This window comes from Dermacentor albipictus, chromosome 8, assembly GCF_038994185.2.
Source record: "Dermacentor albipictus isolate Rhodes 1998 colony chromosome 8, USDA_Dalb.pri_finalv2, whole genome shotgun sequence".
In the NCBI taxonomy this organism is placed as follows: Eukaryota; Metazoa; Arthropoda; class Arachnida; order Ixodida; family Ixodidae; genus Dermacentor; species Dermacentor albipictus.
Window position 1 is genome coordinate 61,795,149 of NC_091828.1, and position 10,642 is coordinate 61,805,790.

A 10,642-nucleotide genomic window follows, 5' to 3' on the forward strand; every position below is an offset into this window, starting at 1 on the left:
CTCGTTAATTCTATAGAGTTCCTCCATGTTACCAGCTACATCCCTATTAATCAGGAATCCGACTCCTAGATCTCGTCTCTCCGCTACGCCCCGGTAGCGCAGGACGCGCCAGCGTTTTAGCACTGTATATGCTTCTTCTTTCCTCATAACCTCACTGAGCCCTATTATATCCTATTTACTACCCGCTAATTCCTCCAATAGCACTTCTAGACTCACCTCACTAGGTAACGTTCTTGCGTTAAACGTTGCCAGATTCAGATTCCAATGGCGGCCTGTCCGGACCCAGAGTTTCTTAGCATCCTCTGCTGCGTCAGTGGTCTGACTGCCGCCGGGGTCAGTCGCTTCGCAGCTGCTGTGGACTGAGGGCCGGGGTTTGATTATGGTATTCCTATAGGATATTGTGGCCAAGTACTGCACCAGGGTGGCCAATCCTGCTCTGGTGAGGGAGTGCAATCCCGGTTCTGGTCACCGAGATCAGGCCGCACTCCAGGCCTGCTTATGCTATTTTATCAACGCGCGGATTTTTTCGTTTAATCCGGTAGAAAGTTGAGCGGCACGCTGATTCGAACAACGGACCTGTTGCATGCAAGGCGGATGCTCTACCTCGGCGCCACCGCTGCACTTTGCACCGTGCCTGAATTACCTATTTCTTAATAAAATGTACTTTAGGCTTAACACGAAAGGTAGTGGCTTGGCCGGTTCTTGGCCGGTTCGCCCATACTCCGAGAAGGTTTAACTATGAACAAAGATCGAGGGTTCGATTGCCTTTATTAATTGTGTCTTAGTTACCTGTGATTTAATTAAATTTGGCTTAATTAAAGCGAAATTTCATGCTCACTCTTCTTAGCATAGGCTTAACGCTTTTCTATGGAGACGTTGATGGCCTAATTCGTCCTAATTAACACCGAAAGTTGTGGGATCGACTACCACCAAAAGTCGAGGGCTGGGCTCCGCATGTATTTTGGCGCCATTACACCGGGCATCGAATTTTTCGACCGATCAGCCATCTAATCCTTTCATCTCAATAAAAGCATAATCATTGCATTGCTCTGACTATTACTAACATTCTTGTGTTTATTAAACGTTCATGGTCTGGCTACATAATCTGCTCAGTTATGTATTCTTTATTAATTGTTGCTCTCGATAGGTGCGACTCAACCGGCAGAAAAAAATTTAATTCAATACAATTTTTTCTAGTATTACAACCCAACTCATCATACAGCGGGTGTAATTGATGTCAAGTTTACTGATTATCACAAAATATTCATTTGTGTAGACTGTATCCAAATACAACGCTCCACGATGCGTACGAAGTGTTTATTCAAGGTAGTTACTGATTCTACTAACGATGTTATATTTACCACAGAGGTAACTCAGTGGTGTGCACGGTCCCACGTCGGGCCATGAACAACGGGTATTCACGATATGACGGCATATACGTACAGTGCGCTGACGTATTGGATCATGCGCATATTAGGCAGGGGCGACTGACGTCATGCTGACTCAGCACCGCTACATCTTCCCTATTATGGAACAAACAGTTTAGCTTCGCTCGGGTAGAGGGTACCGACAGGGCTGGCGTCGCTGCCTCGTGCTTCGGCGTAGCTCTTGGGCGGGCTCTTTGCAAGGGCCTTCTCGAGGGGAGGGACTGGTCTCAGGTCGCGGACCAGTCAGTCGCAGGTGTTCTCGAGTGCGTCGAATTTCGCTGCCGTCTTCAGTTTTGACGATCGCCGAGGTTTGACGTTCGTTGTAGCTGGCCTGAGAAAGACCGCTGGACACGAGGTCCGCTTGATTGTATCATACACGCTGATCTCCTGGCCTGGTGTAGCAGGTGGCAAGTACCTGCTACCATGGTTGTAGTAGGTCCTTTGGCGTTGGCGTATCTCCCGAGGATGGCTGCGGACCGCGTTGCTGGGTATCGCCTGTGGCACCTAGTGGCTGGTAGGCACCGGGAGAGGAGTCGGGGTTTCGCGTCCAATCTGGCTCTACGTCCAATCTGGCTCTTGGCTCTGGTCCAAGCTGGCCCTACGTGGCCTCCCAGAGTGAGACTGCTCGAGAGAAGGAGCTACAAATGCAGGTGCAGCAGCAGGCTGAGACGAGTAAAAAGATGGAAGTCAGGATGGCAGAGATGGAACGCGCGCTTAAAAGCGACAAAGGACAAAGGGTACAGACGCCGGTGGTCCAGGCCCCACTGAAAGCGGCACAGGCGACTGCTTCTCGCGAGAGCGAGAGCACAGCTATGGAGGTGGAGAATCGGGGGAAGCTTAAGAGGCCGCCATCGGCGGATGAGGGAGCTAATGCAAAAAGAGTGGCAGAAACTTCAACGGCGGACACGCCGCAGCCAGTCGTTAAAGTCACTAGTCTTAGGGGGGAAATGTCTGCCCTTGCGGACAGAATAGGAAAACTGGAGGAAAGACAGGATAGGTTGGAAGCTCGGGTCGATAGGATCGAAGCCAGACTAGACAAGATTGAGGAGCGTCTTGACGCCTTCACCAATGACATGCGGGCTTTCCAAACACAGGTTATGGGCATGTTTCAACAACTTAATGCTACGCTACAGGCTAGATTGCCTCCCGTAGTCGGCCAAGCGCCGATGTTAGTAAACCTAGTGCCTAATCATGGCCCCTCGCCAGCAAATTGAGGTTTGGCAGTGGAACTGCAGGGGCTTCCGTCGCAAGCGGGGGAACCTGCAATTGCACATACAAAATCTGGACAGTAAGCCTGACATTATAGCTTTGCAAGAGGCTAGTGGCTGGGTGAAATTACCGGGATTTAAGGCATTTACACCGCCAGAGATTGATCGGGGGGGTGTATCGAGCGTCTTCACGGCCGTACTAGTCCATCGCAACGCCACGGCGATTCAGCATACCATAGATAGCAGCAGAGAGGACTACGTCCTGCTAGAGGTTCTGCCCAAAAGAAAGGACGATAAGAGTCTCTTTGTACTTAATGTATATTCTTCTCCTAAAGATAAAGGGCTGGGCTTGCCAGACCTCTTGATAAAGACGCAACGGCTAGCGGCTAGGGCTCAACTCATCGTGGTTGGAGATTTCAACGCGCCTCATCCGGAGTGGGGCTACATCCGAGCCACTCCAAAGGGAAATAGGCTTTGGCGGGTAGCTCAGGACCTACAATGGACAACCTTGAACAACCCGCTAGATCATACGAGGATAGGCAACAGCGTTAGCACAGACACCTCTCCGGACCTCACATTTGTTAAAGGTATTAGGGATGCAAAGTGGGTAAACACGGGACAGCCACTGGGCAGTGATCACTATATCCTTTCCACGGTATTTAGTGCTGCTAAGCACAAAGACAGGGTAAAAGGAACTAGAGTGACGGATTGGGACAGATTTCGGAAAGTCAGGAAAGACACAGTGAGCGGGGAAATCGAGGACTTGGGAGCCTGGGTTGAGGCGCTCAAGCAGGACGTGAAGGGTACCACAGCAGAGGTTCCGACGGTGGAGGAAGGTTTTACGGCGGACTCTAGACTGTTACACATGTGGGAAGCGCATGCGAGTCTCCTTCGGAGATGGAAGAAACAAAAGCATAATGGGGTCCTCCGTAGGAAGGTGGCCAAGCTAGAACGAGAAATCGAAACCTACAAGTTGGACTTGCAGTGCAAACAATGGGGTCAGATTTGTGACAGGATGAATGGGCAATTCGGATGCAAAAAAACATGGCAGTTGTTGAGGCACCTTTTAGATCCGGCGGCAACCAAATCGGCGCAGAAGGGTCAAATGGCTAGGTTAGTTCATCAGTATCAAGGCACGACTGGGGAGTTCATTCAAGAACTCCGAAGTCGTTACATAAACGGCGAGGCGGGTGGTTTCTTGCCGGATTACTCGGGAGAGGAAAACCTCGAATTAGATGCGGACTTTACGGTGGCGGAGGTGGAGTTTGCAATGGGGCAGCTTCGTACTACGTCGGCAGCGGGTCCAGATGGGGTTACTAATAAAATGCTGAGGAACCTGGATTTCAAGTCAGTGGGGGCGCTCACGGTCTTGATGAACAAATATTGGGCGGCCGGGGAGATCCCGGCAGAGTGGAAGCATGCTAGGATTACATTTATTCCTAAACCAGGGAAGAAGATCTGTATTGAGAATCTTCGACCCATCTCGCTAACGTCCTGCTTGGCCAAATTGATGGAGCATGTGGTCCTCAACAGGCTTCAGGGTTATGTGGAGGACAAGGAGTTGATACCTAAAACGATGATTGGCTTCAGGGCTAATTTATCAACGCAGGACGTCATGATACAGCTCAAAAAGGACGTGGTTGATCCTGGGTACGGCACGGGCACGAAGGCTATCTTGGGGCTCGACCTCACAAAGGCCTTTGACAATGTCACCTATGAGACAATATTAAGGAACCTATCGGACATAGGACCGGGGGGTAGAACCTTCCGATACGTCAGATAATTTCTGGAGGATAGGACTGCGGAGATTGTAGTCGGAGAATTTAAATCGGATCCTTTCCCGTTGGGGGGCAGGGGGACACCACAAGGGTCGGTTTTATCGCCGTTCTTGTTTAATCTCGCCTTGATCAAGATACCGCCCAGGCTGGCAATGATATCGGGACTTAAACATACATTTTATGCGGATGACATTACTCTATGGGTAACAAAGGGAAGCGACGCACAATTGGAGGAAACTTTACAACAGGCAGTGGATATTGTGGAGGAGCTAGCGGGGGAGGCAGGACTCTCGTGCTCTCAGCCCAAGTCCGAGCTTTTTGTGCTTAGGGATAAACCAAGAGGGATACATGCGAGGCACTATGTGCCGCCACCACCGCTGAAGGTGAAAGTGGGGGGTGCACCGGTCGCTGAGGTCCAAACGATCAGGATCCTGGGGCTGTATCTGCAGACTAACAGGAAGAATAGGGAGGCCTTGGAAAGGCTCAAAAATACTGTCAATGCTACCGTGAGACTTATCAGGAGAATCGCCAATCGTAAACAAGGCGTCAAGGAAAAGGACTGTAAGCTGGTACAGGCGTTTGTGCTCAGTGGAATAGTGTATGCGACGCCTTATATGAAGATGGATGCGACGGAGAAAGGCAAGGTGGAGGCTATGATTAGACAGGCGTATAAGGCGGCCCTTGGGTTGCCTAACAATACGTCCACCGAAAGGCTGCTGGGATTAGGGGTGCATAACACCTTGGAGGAACTGCGGGAGGCACACTTGGCGATGCAACTCAGTAGACTTTCCAAAACGATAGTAGGGAGGGATATATTGGAAGGGATCGGCATTGGAGTTGATCCTCCAGCTGGGGACATGAAAATTCAGGTGAAGCGAGAAATGCACAAGGGCTTGTACATAAAACCTTTACCTAAAAATATGCATCCGATACATCACGAGAACCGTAGGAAGGCAAGAGCCAGAGCTTTACATGCTAAGTACGGGAAGTACAACGGGGCGGTCTACGTAGATGTCGCCGAGTATAAGAACAAGGACGCATTTGCAGTTGCGGTGGTGGATGGGCGGGGACGCTTAGTCACCTCTGGATCAGTCAAAACCCGCTCCTCAGAAACTGCAGAGGAGGCGGCGATAGCGCTAGCTATAGGTAATACTGAGGCTGACCTGATTTTCAGCGACTCTAAAACAGCCATCCGAAATTTGGCGAGGGGCAGAATCTCTGTCACAGCGGCAGGATTACTAAATCGGGCCACGGGGCGAGGGACTACGGAGGTGGAAATTGTCTGGGTACCGGCCCACTCTGGGAACCCTGGGAACGAGGTGGCTCACATGAATGCTCGAGGTTTCGTCAGCCGAGCAGGTGAGCCGGACGTTCCAGGGAGGTCCACGAGAGATGGGCTGGTGTCCTTTCACGACATTACTAACCATTACAAACTTGAGCGGAGAATTTACCCTCCACCGGACAAGCAATTGGTGAAGGCGCAAGAAAGCGTCTGGCGAAGATTGCAGACGAGATCTTTCTATAACCCATACCTGTTAAACAAAATCTACCCGGACGTTCAGCCGGAATGCAAATGGTGCCAGGAACTGGCCACCTATGACCACATATTATGGAGCTGTAGCATAGCGCCGCCACCGGCGGATATTATGCGTGATCCTTCTCTCGAGCAGTGGGAGGCCGTGTTGGCCAGCTCAGACCCGGTCGTCCAGACCAGGGCCGTGGAGTGGGCCACCCAGGTCGCCGTCAGTCATGAGCTGATGGCCATCTAGCACGGAATCGTCCGCACATGCGTTCTGACGAAAATAAAGTTTTTCCATCCATCCATCCATTCGCGTCCAATCAGCCTCGGCACAGGGGACTGTAGCACATCATCGCACGGAGTATCAAGTCATTCAAGCAAAGCCAGTTGAAATGCGGGCATTTTAAAGGAGCACTCTTTAGAAGCTTCTTGGCTACCTTCACGGCTCTTTGTGTCATGTCGTTATAACGTGGCTGGTAAGAGCTTGACGTGACGTGGGCCAAAACTAAGGCGTTGAGAAAGTCCTTAAGCTTCCGGCTGTTAATGGGTGGTTCTTATCACTCCACAACTTCACAGGCAAGCCATGAACAGAAAAGATTTTAAAAGACCAGGCGTTCAGTGAGGCTCTGTGGCAGTGCGAAGTTTCCGAATCTCGAAAAAAAAAAGAATGAGTAAATACCGACGATGATGGCAACTTCGCGACCTTCGTTAAAGAACAAGTCAATGCCGAACCCTTACCTGGGTAGGATGGGAACATCGTGACTTAAAAGGGGCATTTTGGCTTTTCGCAGCTGATTCTTTAGGCACACCTAGCAGCCCTTGCAGAACTGCTCAATGTCGCTTGTTACATTCGGCCAGAACATGTTCGTAGCCCTCGCCTTCATTTTATCCGCTCCAGCATGCGCCGCGTGAAGGAGCCGAGTCATTTCGCATCTTTTTGACTCGGGTGTGATTACCTTATTGCTGCGAAATACGAGGCCATCGTACGCGTGTATCTCGTCTCGGTACGCCCAGTAGGTCCGAAGTTGCTCTGGCAATTCGAGCTTGTGAAGGGGCCATGCTCTCTCTGCGCATTCACGCAGGTTTTTCAGGTTGCTGCCGTCACTGGTTGCTGAACGCAGGTCTTTCAGGCAGCGCTTTCATGCTGAAATAAAATCAAGAACATTAACTATAAGTTACTCAAGTTCTTCCACGTGTGTTTTACCGGGGAAAACGAGATAAAGCATCTGCGAGGAGCAGTTCTTTGCCGGGTTTATACGTCACAATGATGGGGTGACGTTGTAAGATCAGTCGCATGCGTTGCAAGCGTATACCTTGCACTGGCGAAGTGGTTTATTGAATATGGCCTCCAATGGCCGATGATCTTTCTCAACTGTTACTGCATGCTGTGCACACATATAATTAAGAAATTTGGTGCAGGAAGGCACTATCGCTAGAGTTTCCTTTTCTATCTGTGCTTATCCTTGCTTCGCATCTCTGAGTAACCCTTACGAAAGCGCGATCAGGGGCGCACCCTGCATGAAAACGGCGCCTATCCTGAACTGGCAAGCGTCAACTGATAAGGTAACTGTTTTCTTTGGGCCAAAATAAGAGATAATCCGGGTTATCAGAGCTTCTCGAGACTTTTCTCAGGTCTTTTGCTGCTTTTCTGTCCATAACCATGCGATTTCCATGTGCAACAAAGATCGAAGAGACTCGGTCACCTCCGACATGTTAGGGATGAAACGTTGCAGAAAGTTTATCGTGCCCAGAAAAACTTACAGCTCCTTACTACTCTTAGATGCTGACAATAGAAGAGTATGTTGCACGCGTTGTGGGTCAACTCGCACGCCTTCTGCAGTGAGCACGTGTCCCATGGTAGATTGCTTCGGGCTGGAAAAACGAACATTTCTTCAGGTTTGGTTTCAGGTTGTATTCACGACAGCGTGTTAAAAGAAGCTGCAAGTGGTAGTCGTGCTCTTCTTTAGTCTTGCCCCATAAGAGGATGTCATCCATTACTACTGCGACATTTGGAAAACGTTGTAACACGCGATGCATTGCTGCCTGAAGCACTTCCGAGGCTGAGGCAATGTCGAAAGGCATGCGCAAGAAGCGGTAGCGTCTGCACGGTGTGCTAATTGTGCAGAGCTTCGAGCTCGCGTCAGCTAGTTTTATTTGCGAGAATTCTGATGCTGCCTTTAGAGTTGTAAAATAAAACTAGGCTCCGGCAAGTCTAGGAACTACACATTCGAGAGTCGGCATGGGCTCATTCTCCCGTAGCAAAGCTTTGTTTAGTGCAGTGCGGTCTCGGCAGATACGTAATTTTATGCGAAGCATATTACGAGAGCTCAACCCAGCTCCTCAGGCGCGGCGGTGTCGCCTTCAATGACCTCTGACCCCATGCCATACCACGTGACACCGTGACGTCACGACAGAGGAGAAACGGGGCTCCAACTCGCGCCGTCGCTCGCGGCGTCGCGGCGGTATATAAGCAGCTGCGCTTGTTTCTAGGTGGCTTTGGCTCAACTCTTGCAAGATGGGTTGCGTGGGAATCGAACCAGGGGAGTGTGAGACGGAGACGCTACCACTGAGCCGCGAGTACGATGCTTCAAAGCGGTACAAAAGCGCCTCTAGTGAATGCGGTGTTGCCTTGGAAACGATCTGTTTCTAAGGCTCAGGCGTGCGTCGCTTGCTCAGGCGCACATTTCGTTGCCGCGCCGAACGCTGCGTTGCTCGACGCTCACCGCGTCCAATGCGGGGCGCCTAGTCGCTGCGCCGTAGCCCACTGTCTTACACCCCTTGGCGGGTCGACGGGAACGCTGTCGCGTTCCACTCTTGAAGGCGAAGCAGAGTAACGCATGAGTTGTTTCTTCGTCTAGCCGAACCAAATATAGCCAAGCAACAGCAGTTTACCAGGCTAAACAGCGGTTCAACAACTAAAATAAAGGCTAGTATGCTTCGCATCCTGGGCTTAACCTTAGCTAAGCCACAGCCATTTTTTTGTTTCTTAACTACAGTAACTATGTGACTGGAGCGTTTTGTTGGCTCATTTAACTTGGATGTGACACCTTGGTCTTCCATGCGCTGGAGCTCCTCCTTCAAGTTTTCTCGAAGGGCCGACGGAACCCTCCTCGTCGGCACGACGACTCCCACGGCTTCGTACTTTAGCTTCATCGTGCACTCAACGCCTTTTAACTGTCCCATTCCACTGAAAACATCTGCACACGATTGTACTGCTGGGTACAACTGGTCGACTTGGATATAAAACCTAGGCGTTCATCTAATAATCCAGTGAGAGTCACGGGCACGTTTTGATCAACGACAAAAAAAATTGTCTTCATGCCCTTTGTTTTTTGCAAACAAATGCAGTCGAGTTTTCGTTTTGGCCACAGTTCTGTGGCCGAAGGACGCCGTTAAAGTTGCACGACAATCTTGCTGAGGCTTGCTCGGAAGCTTGCCGACATCCTGGCTCGAAACTACACGGCAGTTAGCTCTTGCGTCCAGCTTGCATGCGAATGGGCTTCCATGTCAACTGTTGCGCTCTAGTGGTCTGAGGATAGCGCGTCGACGGTGAAAGTTTTTAAAGTGTAATCACCGTCACCTTCGCTTTGCAGACCACGCACTTCTTTTCCCAAGCTTCTGTTCTGAGGGCGCGCCGATGCTTGGCATGCTTGGGCGAAGTGATTGCGCCCACCGCGCTTTGTGCACACCTTCCCTGGAGCCGGGCAGGTTACGCCACAGTGGGCGAAATAACCGCAACGAATACAAGGTCGCGTTTGCTGGGCGACTGCATGGACTACTGTGTTGCCTGCTGTTACGGTGCCTTCGCTGATTTCCTTAAATTGCTCCTTGCCTTGTTCGTGGGCTCGGCATATTGCGACTGTCTTCTGATGCAACGGGTTTTCGGCTATGAGCTTTTGCTGTAAACATTTGTACTGCACTCCCAGGATAATGCGGCTGTGGAGCAAGCGGTCTTCCAAGTCTCCGAACTCCCACTTCTTTGCTAGGAGCCTTAGGTCTGCGAGCCAGTCGTTAAAAGTTTCCCGTTGTTTTCGGTCTCTTGATCCGAAGCGGAACTCGTGAAATGTCAAATTTGTCGATGGTTTGTAGAATTCTTCAAACTTTTCAAGCAAAACGTCGACGTTGTTCTTGTCCTCGTCATTCTCAAATTTGAAAGTGCTATAAGTTTTCCTGCAGTCTTGTCCAATTGTTACAAGTAACGTTGCTGCTTGCACTTCTTTAGGCTGTTTGCTTAACTCAGTGCCCGTAGAAAGCAGCAAGAACTCACTTTTCCACATTTTGCACGCAATCCATGCGTGTTTAGAGGCATCCAATGGTTTCGGACGCCGGAACAGCGTAGACGGGGCGGACATAGTGAACGGGCACCGCTGCCACCATGTGCACGGTCCCGTGTCGGGCAGTGAACGTGTATTCCCGATACGGCGGCATATATACGCAGTGCGCTGACGTATTGGGTCATGCGCAGATTATGCGGAACTGAAGTGACGTCAGACAGCTTCAACTGGTTCCACAAACCAAGAAATCCTCGGATTACTACTGCCCAGAAGAGGTCTAAATTTTAAGAGGTCTAGATTTTAAAAATATCTATGTGCTTTATCCTACCTTTAGGCGTGCCAAATGCGATTTCTACGAGCACCGAACCGAGAAAAAAAATTGGCTGAAAGAACCGAAAAAGAATCTAGTTTCTTAACGAAAGGGGGTGAAGCACGT